The 25,019-nt window shown below is 38.6% G+C and overlaps 1 long non-coding RNA gene across 1 annotated transcript in view; it reads left to right on the top strand.

Annotated features, from left to right (window-relative positions):
• Window positions 1–4,857: 4,857 nt before the first annotated feature.
• The window catches only part of LOC148132052 (uncharacterized), an 85,038-nt gene continuing 64,876 nt past the window's right edge, over window positions 4,858–25,019 (top strand). Inside the window, exon 1 of the long non-coding RNA XR_015747541.1 lies at window positions 4,858–4,920. This is a non-coding gene — a long non-coding RNA (uncharacterized LOC148132052). The remainder of the gene's footprint in view (window positions 4,921–25,019) is intronic.

Here is a 25,019-nt window from a genome sequence, read left to right as displayed (position 1 = left end):
CGATGGTCAATAATTCATCCAGAAGCAGACATATGCAAAACATCCCACATGGTTTTCATGACATTTGTCCCAGTGTAGCTGAAAATTGCATCCTAAAATTGCCTTCCCGTCTTCACCCAATATTGGTCATCATCGATTTATCACTCAGTCTACTTCCTCATTCTGTTTTTTTTTTTTAATGACTGTATGAATGTCTTATTTGTGGGCCATTTGGATTTGCGTGCAACCCTCCTGAGCTCCGTTTTCGCTGACAGAGGGTTGCAGGATGCAGTCGCAGCCGAAAACAGAGCTCAGGATGGACCACAGGCACCCCCAAGTGACATCAAGCTGGCCATGTCCCCTGGCCATACCCCCCCAGGTCAAAAACATCCCTGATGTGGCCCTCACATTTTGACACCCCTGTGAGAAGTTTGACACCCCTGTGAGAAGAAATAAGAAGCATTTTCACTTGAGAGTAATATATTGACAATGACTAATACTCAAATTCCAAACACCAATCATCTTGTGTCTAAGAGAACCTAATTCACTCTTTCTCTGTTTTTCCTTTTGCCTAAATTACTACAGAAATCTACAGAAACACCAAACTATTCATTAGAAACCATCAGCCTTCTCTCAGGGCTGTTTTACTGTGTATTCCTGCATGGAGCAAAGGCCAGATTTCATGGCTTAAAAGTTGCCTTGTACTCTATTATTCACCAGGTCTCCAGATGGCTTCTGTGGCATACAAAGGCTAAATGATTCCCTCAAGGTAATTCTAATTCTAAAAAAAAGAAAGCTGGCATCATGGACCCTATTGGCCAGCTTATTAAGATATGGTGATACTTTTGAGAGAACATTGAGGGAGAAAATTTCCTGTGGCTGAATAACATTTTTTTTGAGGGGATGGAAAGAGGATGATATGGGAAGAAGTCTGAGCAGTCATCCTTTATTTCCATCAACATAACTAGTCACCTTCAAACTACATCTATATATATGGTATTCAGCTTTGTTCGGGTATTTTCCCACGTCATTGTAGTTGTGCTTTTAAAGTTGTAGCAACGTTTCTGCAGAATCTCATCTGCCATCATCAGGCTTCTGTATTGTGTTCATCTGTGAGTCAGACTTTTACAGTGGTTTCAGTTTTAAATTTGGGGCTAGCCTATTGCTGTGCCAGAATGGTTTTTTCTTCATCCTGATTGGTTGGGAGTCTTGGTCTGTGTTTATTGGTCTTGGAGTTTGCTGTGTTCTGCTTGATTGGTGGAAAATCACCGGCTTGATCCACAAAAACACACTGAGACATAATGGAGACCTAGAAGATTAACAGACCTATGGAACAGCTGTCCTGCCCTACATAAGAGGTACTACAGACAAAATCAGTAAGATACTACACAGGCATCACATCAAGACTGCCTTCAAAACAGACAGAAAAATAGCAGCCATCCTTAGAAACCCCAAAGATAAAATTGACCTGGAAAACCAAGGCATATACGAGGTCCCCTGTGCATCATGCCCGGCCACATACATTGGACAGACCAATAGAAGAATAAGTACCCACCTGGATGAACACAAAAATGCAGTAAAAAAGCTGGAACACACTTCCTCACTAGTCCAACACATGAAAGCCACAGGTCATAGCATCAAGTTCAATGGCACCAAAACCCTAGCCACTATAGAAAACCCCAGCCACAGAATCATCAGAGAAGCCATAGAGATTGAAAAAAGACCTGAAAGCATGAAGAGAAGAGATGATTCCACCAGACTGTCAATCATTTGGAAGCCTGCACTCACAAACAAAAAAATTTCCACACCACTAGCCAGGCAAACACCTGGGCACAAACAGATCCCCCCTGATACCTCCAGCTCAAACACACCCCAACCAGGCACCCAGATGAAACCTAGCTTCCTAACAAATGATAGCCGTCCATTCACTCAGAGCCAAGCTGCACTAAAAGCCTCCAATACAGGAACACAATGTTGCCAGCCAATCAAGACACACACAAAAAAAAGCCACAAAACAGACAGAAGATATTAGAAACACCAATCAAGCAGAACACAGCAAACTCCAAGACCAATAAACACAGACCAAGACTCCCAACCAATCAGGATGAAGAAAAAACCATTCTGGCACAGCAATAGGCTAGCCCCAAATTTAAAACTGAAACCACTGTAAAAGTCTGACTCACAGACGAACACAATACAGAAGCCTGATGATAGCAGATGAGATTCTGCCGAAACGTTGCTACAACTTTAAAAGCACAACTACAATGACGTGGGAAAATACCCGAACAAAGCTGAATACCATACATTTAAGTACCTGCGAAAACTTAAGATATATATGTATATGTATATGTACCGTATATGTATATGTATATGTATATGTATATGTATATGTATATGTATATGTATGTATGTATGTATGTATGTATAAGATGTTTGCAGGAGCAGAGGGCTTTTTTCTGCCAAAGCATTCAGACAATCTCTCATTTCGCTTGACAAAGCCAAAAGGGACAAAGGCTTTTGAAAACCATTTCCATGAGTCTGCAAGTATCTGTTGATCTGCTCCCTCTTCTCTGTGTCCATCATAGCCCTTCCATGCTTTCTAAATATAGATTCAGTACTCTCATGATTTATGTTGTCACTTTGTGTCCTCTATTTAAAAATAATAATAATAAACCTCTGCACATATCTTGGCTTGGTGTTTTTTTTTATGCCAAGATGGAGGAGAATGTGTAAGAGTGGTACCTGATTCACCATGATTGCTTATTCCTATTCTTCTGGTGAGAAGAGGTCATTCATAATCAGAAATCATTGGAAGGATGCAGCCTTGGAATTTGTCATTTTGCAGGCCCTCTGCAGAGCAGCCCATAGAGCAAGGGTCCCCAATCCCTGGTCCATGGACCAGCACTGGTTTGGGGCATGCCAGAAACTGGGCTGTGCAAACAAGACCCACCCACTAGATGCAGGCATTACATGAAACTACGGCCCCTCTGATCCATGGAAAAACCTCACTCGATGGAACCAGTCCCTGGTATCCAAAAATATTGGGGGCCACATTGTCAAATAGTGCCTTCCAGCAAGGCATTTTTGGAATTTAGTTTAGTTTTTAGTCTTTAAAGAAACACACAAGCATTTTTTTCCCTGAAGGTCACCTGATAGAGATATACTGTAACTCTCCAGTTGGTTAAACTACTATCAGAGATTTGAAATAAGGAGGAAAAGCAGGAGTATATAATATTTAGTCCAATGTTTGTAACCCCAAAGCTTCCTTAAAACATTTGGATCCTGATCTCCTTGGACTTTTCAACTTGAGGCTTACATTTGGATTTAATCTTTAAATAAATCATGAGGTACATACAGAGCTGTCTGGTGACTGTCCAGATTTTTGCATTCATGATCTGGTAATATTTAGGCATGAAATCTTCCTCTGCTCCAAAATGTGCATAGAAATGCTAGTCCTATCATAAATTGCCACCAAAAGTCTGTTCAAGTGTTGTAACCCAGTGACACCATTTATAAAGCAAGTCCTAGATTCAATATTTATCAGGTTGCACAAGATACAGAATTTTTTTTTGCCAGCAAGCAAACTCACAAAATTACCTCACAACATATCATGCATGTAAATATTGATTTTTTTATTTAAAAAAAAGAGCAACTTTTACCCAAAATCAGGCAAAGCAGGCAGGCTCACAGAATCACAGATTACTGTGATTACTCACAGAATCACAGATTAACCATTACTGTGGTTACTCACAGAATCACAGATTCATTCAGAAATCTATCTATCTGCCATTGGCTAGCTCAGTCTGTCACATAAAATTTGCTTGCAAGCAAACTCATAAAATTAACTCACAACATACCATGTATGTAAATATTGAATTTTTTATATAAAAAACAACTTTTATCCAAAATCAGGCAAAGCAGGCTGATTGAGTTGCTCACAGAATCACTCAGTGATCTATCTATCTGCCATCAGCTAGCTCAGTCTCTCAAATTTGCTTACTGTGAGTTTGCACTGAATTTGCTTGCAAGCAAACCTTCAGTCCTAAGGGTGGTTCGGCTGTGCTTAGCTAAAAAACAAGAAATCCAACCATTTTCTGCTTCCTAGCTAATCTAAATCTCCCAGCACAGCAGAACAGATGATGGTCGGAAAAAGGAAAAATAGCAACTTAGCAGACAAGTTGGGTAAGGAGTGAATGGGCAGGGAGGGTTCCTGTGGGCCATGTGGATGGTGCAGCCTTGTGTTTCTGCACAGCCTGGATTAATTGCTTTGGGGGGGGGGTGCTCTGAGGGTGAGATTTCTCTGTGGCCCACCAAAATTTTCTCACTGCCCACCAGTGGGCCGTGGCCCACCGGTTGGCATCCACTGGTTTGGATGATACACATAGCCATAGAAAAGTAATAAAAGATAGTTGAAGAATCATGTGATAAGATTTCTTCTCTTTTTTTAATGGTAATTGGTATGCTTGTATTAACCATCTGGAATAGCTTTCTGGATCATGTGAACATGCCTACAGACCAATTTTATGCTTTGATTTAGCTATAGTTTGTTGAATATTTATTTATTAAATTTATGTGACTGCTCATCTTATATACATGTTCAGGAATGCTGATCATTAAAACAGGATAAACACACACCAAAAACAAAACCAATAAAAATATATCACCACTGCATCTTCATGACACAAATATACTATACTATGGCAGAGTTTGAAATGTGAACCCAATTCCAAATTAATGGTCTGAAGCATGAAGTGTCAATCCAGAATCATCTGGGCTTATTTGAGCTTGCTGCACTTCTTCTGTGCTGGCTTTGGTTTGCATAAGTTTGGAATAGAGCCTGATTCAGCTTCTCCCATCTCATTCCTCCATCTGTCTTTCAGCACATCTCCTGGCATATTTTGAACATAGCAGTGGTCAGTCACCAGACAGTCTTTCCTCCAGGTAATTGTCTGACTGTTCTTGTCTCTTCCAGCCAGTGCATCTGTGACCTAGTCCTGCATGCTAGTTCATTATTTAAAGAGGGAGTCAGTTCCACTTAATCAGTATCCAGAGTGGCTCATAGCATACAAATATCCACAGTGGTTCATTGCAATGAACATTGAAGGCATTAACATATTTTAAGAAACAATGAAGTAAAGAAGCAAAGGGAAATGTGCTACAATTTGTAGCCTTTTCCTCCCAAAGCCCCTTGTGTGCTTTCGATCAGATTCCCAAGCAAGAGGGAGGACAACTTAGTCTCCTAATTAGTGATGTGAATTCATTTTCAGATGAAGGAAAATGGCATAAAAGGGGCCTATTCAGTTCAATTTGCATTTTTTCCAACAGAATGAGTAACAGATATGACTAGTTAAGTCTTTTGATCCCATTCTTTCTCTAAGGTCAGTCATGGCCAGAGGCATGCTCCCTATGGGAATCCTTTTATTGTCTTTATTGTCTTTTATTGCCCTGGGTCTTGCATCATGTCAAGGCACTCAAGAGAAGAAAACAAAGCATGTCAGCAAATGCCACTATTTCATAGGCAAATGCCCAAAACATCCAAGGCAATCCAAATAAAGTTGTTGAGGGAACTGCTGCTCTCAGCACAGCCCATGGCAAAGTTTGTACAATGGGAGGGAGATTGATTGAACAAAATTAATTGATTGACTGTAACTTTGTCGTTTGTATCCTTTTGATTTATATTGACTGTTTCCTAGTATGATTTGATTGCCTCTTTGTACCCAATGACTATATTAAATGTTGTACCTTATGATTCTTGATGAATGTATCTTTTATTTTTATGTACACTGAGTGCATTTGCACCAAGACAAATTCCTCGTGTGTCTAATCACACTTGGCCAATAAATAGAGAATTCATTCATTCATTCATTCAACTGAAAGACTGTGAGACTGTGATGCGTCCATAATTTTGACTCCATGATGAAACCTGCATTCTTGTCAGTGACAATGAAAATAGAAAGCATGGATTCCACAGGTTCCATCATGTGGATTGGAAAGAAGTAGTCTGTAAAGTATTTCTTCATAGAAAAGAATATATTGCTGCAATAGTTTTAGGCTAAATAGTTTTAGCAGAATAGGAACTACGTTACAAACCAAGGCCTTGCAATACTGTCAAGTTTTACAATATTATTGCACAAGCTTTTAGGGAATATAATTCAGTTCAGCCAATGCCCAGAGTCCTAAGAGGCAAGTTTTACATATACATGCAACTTGTTGCTTGAGGATGAGATGGGGATGACAATGGATAAAAGGATGCCTGAAACAGAATTACCTCTAAGTTGTGGCCACTGAAGAGAACAGTTATTGAGAGTGATATAGGTATTTTTGCACCAGTGAAGCCAGCTGGCTATAAGACTGTTGTTATTCTGCTGCCTTAACAAGATCGAACTCTTTCAAAGAACTTCACAGACTGCCAGTCAAAGTTTCTAACATTTATTTCTTCAACTTTTAAAAGAAATATTTTTTTTCCTACCAGTGCAAAATACATATGACTTCTGTGTCTTAAATAATCAAATCTTCTCAAATATAATCATTCCAGTGCCTGTAGCAGGAGCAGAAAGAGAATTGTTTGATTGCTAAAATAAGTCTACAGCCAAACTTCCCACGGATTTATGTGTGTCTGTGCGTATGATTTCACTGGTAAAAATGGGTGCAAATTAGATATGCCTGTCACTGCTACATTTTTGTTTCTAAAAATAAACTAAAGAAGAGAGTAATAGTTCGAGGGCATTTATGAAGTTTTCTGGACAGGGTTGAATGCATTTGTATGGTACTTATGTGTGCGCTGACAGCAAGGGCCTTTAGCCAGCTGCTCCTCCTGTATTAAGTACCGTGCTTACTCTTCTGTGTGTCAGAGTTTCCAGGTTTGTATTATTTTCCCTTATTCAGAGAGTTGGCAGCTGGTATGGAGATCATGCGCACAGCAGAATATACAAAAGCCATCACCCAGCCAGTCTTATATCTCACTTCTTCCTGTCCCCTAATAAAACACATTGTGATCTAAAACATGAGTGGCCAGATGCATCACTCATTTTCCTTTCTCTGTAGAGGGTTTTTGGCAGACTTCCCCTCACATCCTTCTTTCCTGGGAGAGGCAGTGGTTGTTCAGCACCTTCCAATTGCCAAGCCAGTGACTTGGAGCACAGGAGAGCTTCCCTCGAAGTCAAGGTCTATTATGAACGCAGCTACCATCAGCCAGCCTGGATTAGAAAATGTATGGGAGGGGAGGGTTGCAGAGAGGACAGCATCATACTGTCATACTGCTTTTATAATATTGACTAAACATATTTGGGAGAAGGAGAATGGGGCGTTTCAGACTGGTGTAAAAACATGGCTTTGTGGGCTTGATTGGGTCTGGAGGAAGATGCAGTCGGTTTGTGTCCTGAAAGCCTCCCCCTGCCTTTTAACTATCTTTAATATTAAATTTGAATCCATCCTTCCCTTTTAAATTGTAAACTTTATATACATTTACCTTTTAATGGTTTTGCTTGTATGCTATCCAGAGTCCCTCTCTGAGGCTGATGTACAAAGCTTAACTCCCTCTGAGCTGAGGAATGGAGGAAGATTTTTTTATTATTATTTAATAGAAAATTTATTTTGCCACCTATTCACACATGGCTTCCTTTAGCCTACAATCCTACCTATTCTCCTGGGGCTTGGCATTTCCTAGTGGTTTACTTAAAAAAAATGAAAAATAAAGAAAAAGTAAATAAGGCAGGCTCATGGGGACACTGACTAGTGGCAAAGCAACCATTTCCTGCCATCCTGGCCTGTTCTAAGTACTGGGGCTGCTTAGAGAAACAAGAAGAGAATGGCTTCCCTGCCAGCTGGCTTTCTGATGGGTGCCATGCTGTTTCCTTGGCCTGCCTTCATGATCTGTGGAGCAGATGCAAATTGGAACTGATCTTCCAACAAACATCATGAATGGAAAGGCAGAACGGAAGGGTGCAAGCAAGGGGAGGGAGAAGTATGCAATTGAGGGATGCAGACTCATGCAGAAGAGAAAAATGGTGGTGGATACAACTGGACGCAAAGGCAAGGTATGCAGAAAAAGCTTAACTCCCTCTGAGCTGAAGAATGGAGGAAGATTTTTTTATTATTATTTATTAGAAAATTTATATTGCCACCTATTCACACATGGCTTCCTTTAGCCTACAATCCTACCTATTCTCCTGGGGCTTGGCATTTCCTAGTGGTTTACTTCTGGAGAAACTTGTAGAAATCAGAATGATCATAACTGGTTCTTGCCTAATTAAAATAATGGAAGATGCATGAATTCTTAGCCAGATAAATTTTCAACAGTAAAATTTTAAATCATTTGCTCAGGATTTAAATTGAGTTTCTTACTTTTTAAAGCCATTTTCCTTAAGGAGATGAAGGGATGGATGAAAGCAAAGCCAAACAAAACAAAACCCTGTGTTCTGACCAAGCTTCCTAAACTGTAATTATGCACACACTGATTTAAAAAACAAGACTTATTTAATTGCAATGCTGTGAATTGTTTTCATTCCCAGCCGGAATTAATCTCAAACAGTCCCTCAAGATAACCACCCACCTTTCTTTTCTGTGAAGTGCTGCCAATAACAGAAATATCAAATGAACTAGAAAAAAAACCCAACCGAACTACAAAAGAAACCCAACCGAAGTACAAAGAGTTTCAAGAATGAATCTATACCGAATGAATGACTTTGTTTCCTGCAAAGGTATTCTCATCTTTGACTGATCTTTATACCTTATGGGAGGGGCAATCACATCCCAGTCTTACTCCCAAGTTGCCCCTTTTGTTTCAGCTGCTCTCTCCTTCCAGCAGCTCTGCGCACACATGCACTGGCAACAGGCTCCCCTGGGTCCTCTGCCTCGCTGCTCCCAGACTCTGAAGGCTCTGTTGGCAGCACCCATTCCCAGATGGTCCTGGCCCCATCTCTGCATCAGACACAGGACCCTCATCCAAACTCCCAGACTCCCTGACTGGTCCCCATTCTTCCTCACTCTCTGATTCTGCTGCCATCTGCACCGGCTATCGGCGAACTTGACCACCCTGCCTTGATTACACAGAGGTGCTCCTGGTTCAGGAAAAATTAGGCTTTGGGGAAAAGGATCGGATTTTTTGGATGGAGTATTCATTCCCCACGAAGGACTCAAACTGCCATCCAATTGAGTCTTGTTAATCAACAGGCAGTTATTAGCAGGAGTGTCTTTGGCCAGTTTGAGACCAGTGCTGAAATCAAACGCCCAAAATAGGAAGCCTGCTTTTGTTGCATGCAGGCTATTTTGCTGCAGTCTGCAATACATAGGCATGTGACGGGGTCTTAAGAATCTTCAAGTGGATTTTTTTTTTTAAGAACATAGCTGCCCTCATTGATGGAGCCATTTAAGAGCAAGAGTCACACTGGATATTAGACTTGATTCAACATGTCTGCCAGAGAATTAGAAAGGGGCAGGAATTTATCAAGACACACATACACTTATTTTTACAAACTAAAGTGTTGCTTGGTGTAACAGTGCCACTAATGGTTATGAATTTGTGTTTACTCCTAATAAGCAGTGGCTCAGTTAACAAATTACTGATATAGCTATATATGCACATATAGTTCTTTTTACAGTTCTTTACCAATAGACTCACAAGTATTAGTTATTATTGTGGAACAACAATTCCTTCCTGGGTCTCTTGGAAATCCTACACCTTGGCCATGCTTTCTTGCAATGATTCCTATTTTCTCCTTTCCAAATGCAGCTTCAGTCTTTTCACCAGCCAGTCCATTTCACAGATCTCCCTTTCTGACTCTTAAGTTGCACATTCCTCCTTTCTCCAGGATTCTTTCTTCAGCTCTGTGTCCAATTTCCTCCAACAATAAGTGCACCTTCCTTCGCACAACACCTCCATCCTACACAATATAAACACAATATAAAAAGTACCTTTTTGCCTAGCAGATGTGCCTCTTATATATTTTCCTTTTTTTTTTTTTTTGTAAAAAAATTTATCTGGGTTTTCACAAAACATAATACAAATAAAATATTTTTTTTTTGAGAATAGCATGATCCCGGGTTATCAATTCTCCATATGGACACAAACTCAATTTCATATTAATCTTTCTATTCTATTCCATATCTTATTACTATTTCAGCATTTTCTCGGTGATTTTTCCCTTCCCTAAGTTTTCTCAACCTTGTTTTTAATCATCTCAATCCTTTCTAAATTCAATTATATATCTTTTTCTAAGTTTCAATATCTTTCAAATCATTATATTTATATTTTTGTCTGTCCTGTTTCAATTTCATATTTTCTTTTCTCTTTAAACAAATTTTCCCCTGTAATTACTGATTGGAATATGACACCTTTGTATCTTTTAGTTTTTGTCCCTTCAAATCTTATTTAAACTTCAATTTATACCTTTACAATTATAACATTCAATATCTAACCTCTATTTTATAACACATAAATTTTGCCAATCAAATTCTGCTTGGTACATTCTTAAAATACACACTCAGTTCTTAGAGAAAAATTATATATATAACAACAGTACATAAAATACTTATTCAATTCCAATTCAGCTCAACCATTAATGTGAGTTACAATCTTCCATTAATATTAATTAACTTCTTTAACACCTCTTTTGAATTAAATATCATACTTCCCTAGGAACACTTATAATATTTATTTTTTTCATATTTCTTTCATATTTCTCTTCACTTAAATTTTTTATAAATCATTAATAACAATTAAAATGTTCCCATCCTTTCCTAATTTCATTCTCTCATTCTCTTTATTTCATTTATTTATTAACAAACATTCCATTAGATTACAGTAAGTATTTTATCTATCACTTTAATCACACTTGTTTCTATATTCATTTCTATTTCTAATATAACAATGCTATCTCATGTATCCTTGCAGAATGCTCTCTTTCAATATGTAACCTGCTATTTGAGAAAAGTGACTACACAGGTTTTCCTACTTCCAACCGGCCCACCTCATTCCATGTTTGGAATCAGCCATTTGCATTGTATGGCTGGTTAAACTGCAATATAGAAGGGGGAAAAAAAAGATTTGGCAAGCACCCCAAAATATTTTTTTGCCCAGACAAGAAGCCTCGCTTGCTGGTGAACAGGCGAATGAGAGATCAAGTGACATTAGGGAGCTTTTTGCTCCGAGAAGGCTGTAACTACAGAGCAAGTTAGAAGAGATGAAAAGCAGCTTTCAGTTCTCTCACTTTCTTCCTCGGATCTAAAAAGCAAGCGCAATTGGGCAAATAGCCATGCAATCAACCTCCTTGGGATTTCAGATCAGGCTCCTTGTTTCTCCAAGGCATTGAAAATGCTCTGCTGACAACGCCCTGTCAGCATGGGCAATTCTGATTTTTGCTTTTTTGCCTATGCTGAAAGCTGACCATGGACCAAGGAGAAGAGAAACACTGCGGCTGTTGGAATTCAGGTTACTGGCCCGCCCCCTTCCTTCAAATTACAAGGCTTGCTTGCTCCTCTGTGACTCTCCATTGTTTCTGAATATAACTTGTCAGCCTTCCATCCATTACAGTGGCCAACTGCGGGCTGAAAGAAGGGGAAGGATAGGCTACAGCCATTTAAGCTGTCACTGGCACGACCAGCATTTTTAAACCACTGACATTGAATAACAACACTGTATATTAATACTCAGAAAAACAGCTTATCGCTAAAAATCATCCACAGGACAGGAATAAATGAACAGTCTGGTTCCCCTGATTGTTTCCTGTGTGAGGGCAATGCAACCCCACATAACTAGACACACTAATGACTGGGCTTCCGTACATCATGAGCCTATTTTGTACAGATTACGAACACATTCTAGTTTATGCTTTTATAACAAGCATCATGCTACATCACTCCCAGAGTGAGGGACTATTTCTATATATTTTCTCTTACATTTATGATTGACTGATTGTTTGATAGAAAGTATTATCCACATTTCATTATGAAAGGAATCCCAATGCAGGAATATTAAATACAACAACAACAATAGAACCACATAATGTTCCAAAAATAAAGAAGGATAACCACAACAGGAAAGGAAATAGCACAGCTTCTTGAAATGGAACTAAGGGAATACATGAATCCTCAGCTAGTGTATGCAAGAGTCAATGTTAGGCATAATTAAACAAGGAAAATAATAAACAATTAGATGCTACCACCAAGGAAGCCATATCCAAAGCACTGTACTATGGGCCAATACCCACCAGTGAGAAGATAAGTCTTCTCGTTATCTTTTAGTTTCTTTTGAACTTCTTACTCCTCACATTTTTCTTATCTTTTGTGTAGGAAAATATAAGTTGTAATATTGCTCGAAAGGTGGCACATTAAATGTGTTCTATACTGTATGTAAATCTGCCTCCCTTTCAGCATCTTTTCACCAGCAAAACACTTCTCTAGTTTTGCTTTATGAGAAAGATCTTCAAAATAATTATGTCCTAGGCATGCAGAGGGTCTTCCTGCTTTTTAACTATATACTGTAAATAATTAATTTGATTTGTGTACATACTTCCTTTGATTTCCATTGGAAGTAAATATCAATGTCTGTGCCTAAAGGTAGTAGCTATCCCTATGCTGTGCTAAATTGCATTGGGAATTTTTGTGACTTGTTATATGTAACAGATTTAACAGATAATCAGAGTTGGAAGGGACCATGTAGGTCATCTAGTCCAACCCCCCACCCAAGCGGGAGACCCTACACCATTTCTGGCAAATGGCAGTCCAATCTCTTCTTGAAGGTCTCAAGTGATGGCGCTCCCACAATTTCTGAGGGCAAGCTGTTCCATTGGTTGATTGTTCTCACTGTCAGAAAGTTTCTCCTTATTTCCAGGTTAAATCTCTCCTTGTTCAGTTTCCATCCATTATTCCTTGTCTGGCCTACAGACATATTAGAAAATAGCTTGACCCCTTCCTCCCTGTGGCAGCCCCTCAAATATTGGAAGACCTCTGTCATGTCTCCCCTGGTCCTTCTCTTTACTAGACTAGCCAAACCCAGTTCCTGCAACCGTTCGTTGTATGTTTTAGCCTCCAGTCCCCTAATCATCCTGATTGCTCTTCTCTGTACTTTTTCTAGTATCTCAATATCTTTTTTATAATGTGGTGAACAAAACTGGATGCAGTACTCTAGGTGTGTGTCAGCCTTCAAGATGATCCTTCTACATCTTTTGTGGTGCTTTGTGCCCATCTTTGGCTGTCATTAGTAACGGGGAGGGGGAATTGGAGGGGAAGAAAGCTGGAGGTGTTACATTCCTATGCTGTAAATGGGAAGGAGGAGGGGAGTATAAATTCCTGTTCTTAAGTTTCTATTCTCTGCCTAGTTTTTCTATCCTTTGCGCAGCTGTGAAGTTTTATCAAAATATGTCAAGGTCAACGGACAGAGGCTCATCCCACCTGAAGATGCCCACATGATCATATTCAGAACTTTTAATTGGAAGAACCTTTTGGACTTTGGGGTGGGAACAATTCCATTCCTTTGTATATGTGATCTGCGCGCCAAATTCTTTAGATTCAGAATTCAACCTGTAGCTTCCACTTTGATTTTCAGTAAAAGAAAAACTTTGCTCTAACCTATGGAGTCTGAGTATTTCTTTCTTGGATTTTGAATGGAGCACAGACTGACGTGCGTCTTACTAAGGCTTTATAGAGTGGTATTAGTACTTCCCTTGATCTTGATTGTATCCCTCTGTTAATACAATTTAGGATTGCATTAGCATTTTTGGCTGCTGCTGCACACTGCTGGCTCATATTTAGCTGGTTGTCTACTAAGACTCCAAGATCCCTCTCACAGTTACTGCTATTGAGCCTGGTTTCACCCAGTCTATATGTGTACTTTTGATTTTTCTTGCCTAAGTGTAGGACTTTACTTTTCTCTACATTGAATTTCATTTTGTTAGATATGGCCCAGTGTTCTAGTCTGTCAAGATCCATCTGGATCTTGAGCCTATCTTCTTGGGTGTTAGCTATTCCTGCCAGCTTAGTATCATCTGCAAATTTGGTAAATTCCTCTTCTATTCCCTCATGTAAATCGTTAATGAAGATATTGAAAAGTACCGGGCCTAAGATGGAATCTTGTGGCACCCCAAAGCTTACTTCCCTCCATGTAGACTTTGACCCATTAAGGACTACTCATTGAGTACAGTTTGCCAGACAGTTTCGAGTCCATCTAGTAGTGGTGCTATCTATTCCACCTTTTTCTAGCTTACTAAGAAGTAGGTTGTGGTCTACTTTGTCAAATGCCTTGCTGAAATCTAAATATATTATGTCCACAGTATTTGCTGGTCTACTAATTTAGTTACTGTGTTGAAGAATGAAATAAGATTAGTTTGGCATGATCTGTTTTTAACAAACCCGTGCTGACTGCTAGTTATTACTTTACTTGTTTCTAGATGTTGGTAGATCTGTTTTTTTTTTATTATTATCTTTTCCAGTATCTTCCTGAGTATTAATGTTAGGCTGATTGGTCTATAGTTTTCTGGGTCTGTTTTTTTCCTTTTTTGAAGATGGGAACCACATCAGCTCTTTTCCAATCCTCTGGTAGTTCCCCAGTGCTCCAGGATTTTTGAAAGATATGATGCAGTGGTTCTGAGATGACCTCTGCCAGCTCCTTTAAAACTCTGGAATGTAATCCATCAGGCCCCGGTGATATGTTTTCATCAAGATCAGTCAGGTGTTCTCTAATTTTTTGCTTATTTTAACATTTATTTCTGGTCTGTCTTTTACAGTTATGTTTTTGGTGGGTTGAGCTATAGTTTCTTTTTGTGTGAAGACGGATGCAAAGAATGAGATAAGCAGTTCTGCTTTCTCTCTGTTGCCTGTAACTTCCTTGCTGTCTTCTCTCTTTAGTGGACCGACTGTTTCCTTGATTTTTTTCTTGTTATTTATATGTTGGAAGAAACTTTTTTTATTATCTTTGACTTTTGTTGCAAGTCTTTGCAAGATGTACTTAGGATTGTGTGTGAGTCCTGCCAATTATGGTTTACTCAAGGAAACACTTAAGCAAACCACAGTTCAGTGACATTTTTGGATGTCATTAGTAAATAAAAGAAGGAGTTTGGAGTTATCTGCCTAATTTCAAAAGTCCTCTGCCACTAACCAATTAGTATATCTTAATAGAATAATGCATTTTACTTTTAGCAGCCTTTTAGATGGACAGGAAGAAAGAGAGCTGATAAAATTCCTGATGTTCTTTGTTATGTCAGCACTGTATTTTCTCTCCTTAAAATTATTTAAGTCCCTCTGAAAGATACAATTGCAATGTCAAATCTCATTTGCTGGCATGACAATGATGATGATGATGATGATGTAACTAGATTTCTACTTTGCCTCTTCTCCAATGGCTCAAGGACAATACATGAGGCATTCCTTCGTTCCATTTTTCCCCATGAAAATCTTATGAGATAGGTCGAGTTGAGAGATTGTAAATGGCCCAAAGTCGCCCAGTGAGTCTCCCTGCCTGAGGCTGCATTTGAACTTTTCCTTAACCACTGCCCCAGAAGAAGCAGCCGAAATGAACAGCAACTTCTGTGAATTATAAAAAAAATAATAGGAAGCAAATTGGCAGGAACATTTTCTCTTCCCTAAGAAGATGCTTATCTCTGAAAGTTTGACCCAACTGAATTATGTCTTCCTTATAACACTTCAGTTTCCAATGTCTGTAATCTTATATCTCCTAACCAGGGATCAAAACCCTTTCAATTCAGCTGGAGTTATTTATGAGATTGAGAACTGGCACTGTAAAGAGATGCCAGCATTGCATCATCATACCTGAACTCATACTTGAAAGTCTTTTCCTTATCCCTGTACTCACCTGGTGGTATTTTTGTGCTATATGCCATGCAAGCAAAGGCTTCTGTAAAATGAAAGAGATGCAGTGATACACATAGAAGGATTTTATCTTATTTTATACTTACACAGAAGATCCCATTTGCAGGGTGTTGGTGGGCTTTCTTTCTTTTTTGGGGCGGTGGCGCACAACTGGTATGTTAATTACCTCTGTCTTTAAAAGAAAAATAAAATGATAGCTTTTTGTCTTGTGGACTTTACCAGTTCTTTCACTGAATTGAAAGAGCCATGATAATGAGACAGGGTTGATTAACTCACAGGAATTCAGCCTTTGTCTTTGATTGCTTAGTATTAACTGTATAAAATTAATACTAAACTGTATAAAATTAATACTGTATAAAATTAATACCTTTTGGAGGCCGCATGTAAAAATAATTTTTTTTAAAATGTCAAAAGAAAGAAAAAATATCGATGCTGGTGATAATGGAAACAATGGCTTGGTTAAATTAGAGCCTTTTAAAAACAGCAAAACAAGCCCTCGTGTGAACAAAAGGGAGGGCAGAGAAAGAATTTCCATCTTCTTTCCAGCTTAACAAAATAATGGAAATATAGGGAATATGCAGGAAATAACAGGTGCTGGCCATGGTGCTGAAATGTAGTTTGTTGTGCTGATCCTACAGTACAAGGTAGAAAAAAGAAACTTAAAGTGGATACCATCCCATCTCACATGAAGCCGTGGAACACCGGTTTATTTTAAGCTGTAATTACAGCCAACCAAAACAGCCTAATGGTATCAATCATTCAGGGAAAGGATATTATAGGCCCTGTGTTTACGGGAAGGAGAAGTGAATCATCTTACCTTTACCAATCACCCAAACTGATAGTCCTCTACCATATTGATCAAGAATGCCATCAGCCTTGATTGTTATGCTCAGAGCAAGTTGATTCAGGATGGCATGCAATGCTGAAAATGGTGGCATTTTGTCAGCACAGCAGTTCCGGTGCCCAATTCAGCATACATATTTGCCTATATAGCAGGTCATAGGATCTAACCATAAAGTATCACTGTACTTACAAAAAGAAAGAAGAAGCAACTCAAAGGCATAACTATGAGATCTGGTTTATCAAAATGAAGCGAATTTTGTGGAGTCAATTTAACCTCAAGAATTGAGTTGTCACCATACATTGCCCAAGATAGAATAAATCTATCTCCATACACATGTGCTAGTGAAATGAAGTGGAAAACTGCTCTAGATCTTATAAATTACTGTTAAACTATAGTCCCTCCCTCCTACCTCAAATATTTTAATGCAGAAGGAACATAAGTCTTTAGATGCCTTAAAAGCAAAAGAATTGATAGAGATGTTGGCATGAAGATAACATTTTAGACAATAAAGAAACAAAGGTTTATGTTAGACAAAATGGGACTTACTTGTTTCAGTATATTTGTATGGTACTGATTCAAAATATTTTAGGTCACACTGAGAATTGATAAAGCTCTGTTGGATGAATGACTACAAGAAGCATTGACTCAGTTGTTGCCTTTCTTTTGGGCTGAACAACAACTGTGGGAATGTCATCTTGTGAAATTAGAGCTACCCTCAAGGAGTGGCATTATAACATCAAGAATAAACAATATAGTGAGAATAACGTATCTTTGTGCTTATTTATTTTATTAAAGTAATAGTAAAAGTGTATGTCCTCTGCAATATACCCTAAAGAACTTTTTAGAGTAGTTGAGTAATCCTTCCTTCCTACTTGCTAGAAGCTACTCATTATTTGTGGAATTAAGAGGACTTTATAGCAGTCAAAGCAAGATTTTTTTTACTTCTTTGAATTGAAATGAGCAGTCTACAACCTATCTATCATTGTTCTCTATTATTTTTGTTAAGTCTACCTACACTAAGATGGATTTTGGTAGTGAGGAAGCATAAATATGTACACAGCTATACATACATATCGCTCCCCCATAACCATAACCAGGTAAAAACATTGCCTCCCTTTAAATTGAAGCTTAGAGTGACAAGTGATTATAGCTGCCCTCTTAGATGGATGTCATCTGCTGATCTTCAAGGCCATTCATTTGAATTCAACCTGTGCTACTATCCTAAAGAAAAGCATAAGATAAGTAAAATGCTTTCCTTATTTTTTTTTTCATGCTTAAAGGTAAAAGCAGAATAAGCAGCAATTGCAAGAAGCTCTTGCAGAAAGATCAAAAGATTTGAGAGGTGGATTATGGGGCCCTTGAAGCATCAGGGCATCGGTAAGGATATTATTTGCCCCAAATCCAGCATTAGACCATCCTTTCAGCTTTTTATATTGTATAAAGGTTTTGAAGCCTCTCTGCCATAGTCAATATGTTCAAGCGTGTTTCCGTCTGCTTAGATCATGCTGTATCTATCTCCCAGCTGTTTTATTTCCTATATTAAAGAAAAATATTTTTTCACTTTATGGGTACTAGACATCATTGTTCTACTGAGTTATAAACATGACACACAATACAACAGTGATAAGAAGAAGTTAATCAATTCCCAGTTGAATGTGTCACAATTTTCTTGAGTAATAACTTTTTTTAAAGAACAATAGCAGGAAATGTAATTTTTAAAAGGAAGACCACTAAATCAATAGCTGCTACATGACTAATCATCCTCTATTTATTCAGTGCAGAAAGGTAGAGCTGTGAGCTGAAATCCCAAACCCAGAGCTGAGATGCTGCTGCAGCACTCAGAATAACAGTAACCAGAGAGAGGTGATCTTTTTTGGTCATTATATCAGAAAGGTAAGGATAGCAAAAAGATGGCAACAGTGTGTATTTTTAATGAAGTTAATAAAGCCTCTGAATAGTTAAGGCAGGCAGTCTTTTTGTCACCAAGCACAGAGAAATATATATGCAATTAATAAATAATAACTTATTAAATTCATATGCTGCTTGACTCCAGCAACTCAAGAAAATCTGTTTCATCTAAGATTCTCAATAGCTTCAGATTATATATATATATATCAAGAGTGTGTGTGTGTACACACACACACACACACACACACACACACACACGGTATAAGTTCTTTTGTTTCTAGAATGGGAAGGTATCTCTGTGCATGCATTCTTCCCGATTGTGTTCAAAAGTTTTAATTGATTCAGAAAATCAATACAATGTGAATGAACACTTTGTACAAAAAGCAAAAGTCCACATTTGTGGAAAATATCAGAATTAATCGAAAACAATTAGAAGCCAAAAATCATGGCAAGAATTAAACTGATCAAAATTAAAACTAGACAAAATAACCATGGTGTTATAAAAACTTATATACAGAAATGTGGGGAAAAGATTTTATTGCTTGCCAACTTTGAAGGCTGGCTCCAAAACTACCTACCCTCCTCCTATTGACTGACTTTCTGGAAAAAAAAACATAATTTAATGCTGGCTAGATAGGCACCGATTTCCTCCAGAGTAACTGGTTCCTTGAGAGAATTACTTTGCTGCTAACATAAAGGCGAGGAATTTAATTGTCTTGGGGTGATCCTTATGTTTGAAGTGAATGGTGTGTTTCTTCACGAGAACCAAGAATAGTGGGGAGATTGTTTAGGAAAGACCCAGCTGGTCTCCTTGTGAGAACTGAATTGCTGATAGCCTTAGTGAAGTTCCAGATAATCGCTTTAAGGAATATAGTCTTTGTATTACCCTTTCATAATTTTTCACTAAGCATTGTAATACAATGATCATCATACACTATCAGTGCTATTTAATTGCATCCAGAACATTCTATGCACAAAAATAATATCCAAATTTTACAATGCAAAAGAGGGGAAGTAATGGATTTCAATTCAGTCCTAATAAGAGCAAAACCGTGGAACTAAATTAGGCAAGTTACTATCCTAAATCTCATCGATGTTATGATTATCAAAAAAGCAAAACTAAGAATGTTCTTTCTGCACCAACTCAGAAAGCTCAAACTGCCCAAAGAGCTGCTGATACAGTTCTACAGAGGAATTATCTATCATTTGCACCTCTGTAACTGTCTGGTTTGGTTCTGCAACACAACAGGACAGACACAGACTTCAAGAGGGCTGTGAAAATATCTACAGACACCTCACATCCTGGACATAAATTATTTCAACTTCTACCCTCAAAACGACGCTATAGGGCACTGCACAACAGAACAACTAGACACAAGGACAGTTTTTTTCCCAATGCCAACACTCTGCTAAACAACTAATTCCCACAACACTGTCAACTTATTTACTAAGACTGTATTACTATTATTCCTCTCATCCTTCCTAGTACTTATCTCTTTCCTCTTATGACTATAACCGTGTTGCTTGTATCTTTACAATTTATATGGTTTTATTTGTTTCCTAGTATGATTTGGCTGCTTATTAGTAACCTATGACTATCATTTAGTGTTGTATCTTATGATTCTTGATGAATGTCAGTGGTGGTATGCTACCAGTTCGGAGCGGTTTGGTCAAACCAGTAGTAAAAACAAAAGCCAACAATCATCTGAGAGGAGGAAAAAAAAATCCCGACAATCATCTGAGAGGAAAAAGAAGAGAAAAGCGCAGGATTGGCCCTCCCACCTGCCCCTGCGCTTTTCTCTTCTTTATCCTCTCAGCTGATTGGTGCTGCAGGTCTCGGCTGGTGTGGGGAAAGCTACGCGCCGGTGTTAGGCAAAGCACACCCACCAAGCCACACCCACCAAACCCGTAGTAAAACAATTTGAATCCCACCACTGGGTGAATGTATAAATGTTGCCTTTATGTACACTGAGAGCATATGCACCAAAGACAAATTCCTTGTGCGTCCAATCACACTTGGCCAATAAAGAATTCTATTCTATTACATTTGAATCCAACTCAATCTCTGTCTGTGTAATATCTTGGATTATTCATAATTTTGATGCTAGCTTCTGAAAATGAACCCAGATCTAAAACAGTCTGAATCATAGACGGGTTGGTAGTCTATCTCTTCTGTCCCAATATGCTTAAGTAACACTGGTGTCTGTAATGTGAATCTCACCTGCGTTATTAATGGTTAAAGAGCTCAGTTTGCACAACATGCTTAATGTGATTACTTAATTAACTCTTTTTATGGCCCTGATACCACCCTCTGCATATTGTCATGACTCCAATAAAGAACGGACTGGAGCCGACACAACCAGGATGTGATACGACCATAGTCTTTTACTTGCCTTGTGTTACCACATGGACGTTATGATGAATATTCTTCAAATAACTGACATCGGCTTCCTGACAAGGAGTGGTGCAATAATAATGATTCATGGCTGGATGTCAAGGGGGTGGTGTTGTAATAATGATACGAGGCAAATGGGGGTACGTGGACTCATTGAGCAGGGGAAAGGTGCAGTTACCATGTTTCTTTAATTTAAGGATGCTGGATGTTAGGCAGTGAAGGCGGCCGGAAGGTGGCTATAGTAATTATGTTGTTATCCAAAGTATAACATGTATAAATACAGCTCTGGGTTGCAACGAAACCCAGAGCTGACTTTAAACATAATTTGATCGCTGTTACCTGTTGTGGTGGTGTGGGAGACGAATAAAAAACTTCACTGAAGCTACACGAGTGAGTTGATATCTTATCATTCACCCCCTCAACCTCGGACGAACAGCTGACACATATGCTTAATGGGGTATATCGAAAACAGGGAGGTAGTATATTGTGTGAGCACCAAAAAGTCCTTCAAGAAAAGAAACAGAAGAGGAAGATTCACTGAAAACACCTAGGGAGATTCTCAGTCATTCAGGTCATGGTTCTCCCAAAGGTGCTTTTTTCAAGAGGCAACTGGACTTTCTGGTTTGTCTTCAGCTGAAGAAGCGTCTTGGATGAGCTTCAGATAAAATTGGGATTGAATGAAAATACAAATATCTCCATTACAGAACTCACTGCCAAGAACTAACAGTCCAGAATCCAAATGTTTTAGTTAGAGTCTCCTCCAGCCAGGCCTGATTGGTCAATGAGAGATAAAACAGAGATAAAATGACCGGGTAGAAAGCAAGTTTGTGTCAGGGCATGTATGGAAAAGCTTGCAGGACTAGAAAGGAGTAGAGAAAAGCAGGGAGGAACAATGATTGCATTTCTGTACCGGTGCATTCACCTTTGCATAGGATTTACTGGATGGTACATTGAGAGGATCAGAAGATAAATATTTTAGATTTGGTTTGAATGAGGGAAATTTAATTTCAAGTCCCTTCTCACCTATTGAGCCCATGGTATGGCCTTTTTTGTCTTTGGCTGATGCGTCTGTCTGTCTATTTGTCTGTCTGCCTGTCTGTCCCTCCATCCACTCACCTATCTACCTATCTATCTATCTATCTATCTATCTATCTATCTATCTATCTATCTATCTATCCATATTTTTTGCATTGTAAGATGGTCTGGAACATAAGATGCACCTAGCTTTAGAGGAGGAAAACAAGAAAAAAGAAAATCTGCTTCTGCCTCCCAGCATCCAACTGGTATTCATCCGGCTAGCATTCTTGTAGCAAACAGCCAACAGCCTGGTCAGCTTCAGCACATTATCGCAGCCCAGCATGTAGCTCGTCAGGGCTCTGATCCATTGTGCCCACCACTGGTCAACTGAGCTGAGCTGCTTCCACCACTACCGGGGAACACTGGGGCCTACGCTGCCGAGCAGTTGATTGGCGGTTGGATTGGCCTCCTGGAATACTGCCAATCATTTGTTGTAGATGCCGGGAATTGCTGCCACTGCACCTATTGCTGCCAATCGCCATTTGCCACTGCTGCCATTCGCCGCTACCGCTGATTGCTGCCGCCGCCATTCATCAAGGGCAATCAGCAGCAATGGGTGGTGATTGGTGGTGGCAACAATTGGTGGTGATGGGCGGTGATCACGGTGAAGGCTCCAGTGTTCCCTCCCCACACTGCAATATTCGCTCTATAAGATGCACAGACATTTCCACCTCCTTTTGGGGAGAAAAACGTGTGCCTTATAGTGTGAAAAATAAGGTACTTATCTATCATCTATCATCTATCTATCTATCATATGTCTATCTATGCCTTTCACCACTGATTCTTAGTGATTACCTGGACAAGTCCATGGAGTTTTTGTGGCACAATTTCAAAAATGGTTTCTTTTGCCTCCTTTTTAGGGCTGAGGAAAGAATGACCAGTTCAAGGTCACCCAGCTGGCTTTGTGCCTAAAGTAAGACTAGAACTCACAGTTTCCCAGTTTCCAGCCTAATGCCTTAATCACTGCGCCTAATTGGCTGGACTTTAACTATATGATAAATAATGGTAAAACTCTTTGGAAACAATAGACATTTATAAATGCTGTCCGTAATGATGATGAAATCAACATTTCAGAAAACTTGTTTAGTTGTTTGGCGTATAAAAGCAATAGGGGGTTAATAGTGCTCCCTGTTCATGCATCAGTCTCCACTGTTTAAGAATTTCACAGGAACAGATTGTTGGTTTGTTTTAATGATTACTCACACTCTTGAAGTCCTTTCAGGTAAGGAACATAATCTTTTTGAGAATATTAATCAAGCTTTATGCACTTCTGTGATCTTGCACTGTTCACCAGAGTAGCAACCAGGAAAGTATATGATTCAGTTGAACAGCACAAGCAGGAATATGTAATGTTGTTTACTAAGGTTACATAATATTTCAAAATCTCCTCTTTTTTTAAACCAAAGATAGATTAGGCAGCTAAAAATATATCAACAGGATGTTCGCTGTAGACCCCTCCTTGGGGTTCAGTTTATACAGTAACGGTGTGAAACAGTGACATTACAAGTTACAAATATGGTTGCAATGATATTCCATCTAGAGCATCTGTTTTAACATTTGACCAGCAGAACATATGGCATCCCATCCTGAGGTCAAAAATTTTCAACCAGCATCTGCTGCTGTCATTGATCCAAGAACCACATTAGCAAGATCTTTCTACACCAATGCATATGAGGTACATTATTTAAAACAAGAGAATATTGGATCTGACCTTTTTGATAAGCATCTTAATTTCAAAAGATAACCATGCTGATATGTGTTTTGTTGAGAAATCCAGCTGATTTTGTCTTCCAGATGAATGTTTCCTATAGTTTAGAAAAATAACCTTTTTAAAAAAGGAAGAAAAGCAGCTTGAGGTGGGAATAATTTGAGAGTAATGGACAATATGAGGAATAAGGTGCTTATTGCTTTTCCCACTTGTCAATGTTGGGTCCAAATTGCTATCTTTAAGCTGCTTTCTACCCTCACTCTGATGGGGTATGAATTAGCATCCATTTCATCCAGCAAGTTGTTCTAAAAAAGTTTAATGATAGAAAAGAACAATTATTCTTGTATTTGTAGGGGAGGTAAATGCATTTAGATGCACCATAAACGAACTTTTCTGTTTGCATACACCGTTAGACTAAGCTAAATTGGGGTTAGATTGTTTATGGATCAGCCTGTTGCAGGAAACTAGCCATTGTCCTAGAATGCTATGTGTATCAGGACATCACCTCAACCTGTAGTATGATTTATTTGGATATAACGTATTACTTGAAGAGAGGTATTTTTTTCCTTATAGGTAGTAGGGTGTATCATGCTATCTAAACACAGGCAAGGGATCATGTGAACATAATTCACAAATAAACTTTTCAGATGCTTTTCCTCTCCAGAAAATCAGAGGAAGCTTTTGGGAGTGCATATACAGTCTTATCCTTTTACTTGAATATATCTGTCTCAAATTGGATTCTGATATGAAAGCAAGATAGATGACAGATAGATGATAGATGATAGATAGATAGATAGATAGATAGATAGATAGATAGATAGATAGATAGATAGATAGATAGATAGATAGATATGCAGGCAGGCAGACACACAGACATGCAAACAGGTCTAGGTTTAATGAAACATGAATGTTAAATGTTTTAGAAATAAAAGTATAGATCATGTGTCTATGCCATTTTACTCCCTGTGTCATTTTAATGTGTCCCTTACTAGTGATATTCATTCTCAGAATATTAAGACTTATCTGTGTGATACATTTACAAATTATGTCTAGAAATGTGAAGAACCTACAAAGGAAGAAAGTACAAAAAGAAGTTTGTAATAAGACACAGTGGTGTTCAGCTGTTCACGAAAAGCAATCATGCAGAAAGTGCAAGCTGACACTGCATGATTTGAGTAGATCTTTGAATCAAAGCTGATGCCAGTATATTTGCATTTATTTTAAAATACCTGTAATTTATCCCAACAGTAATTTCAGCTGTGAAATACTTGTGTCCAGGGCTATGG

The sequence above is a fragment of the Notechis scutatus genome, chromosome 2, assembly GCF_049901735.1.
Source record: "Notechis scutatus isolate UNSWTSFEM ecotype Mainland chromosome 2, rNotScu1.2, whole genome shotgun sequence".
Taxonomy (NCBI): domain Eukaryota; kingdom Metazoa; phylum Chordata; class Lepidosauria; order Squamata; family Elapidae; genus Notechis; species Notechis scutatus.
Note: the sequence above shows the minus strand (reverse complement) of the source record. Positions and strands in the feature narration are given on the sequence as shown.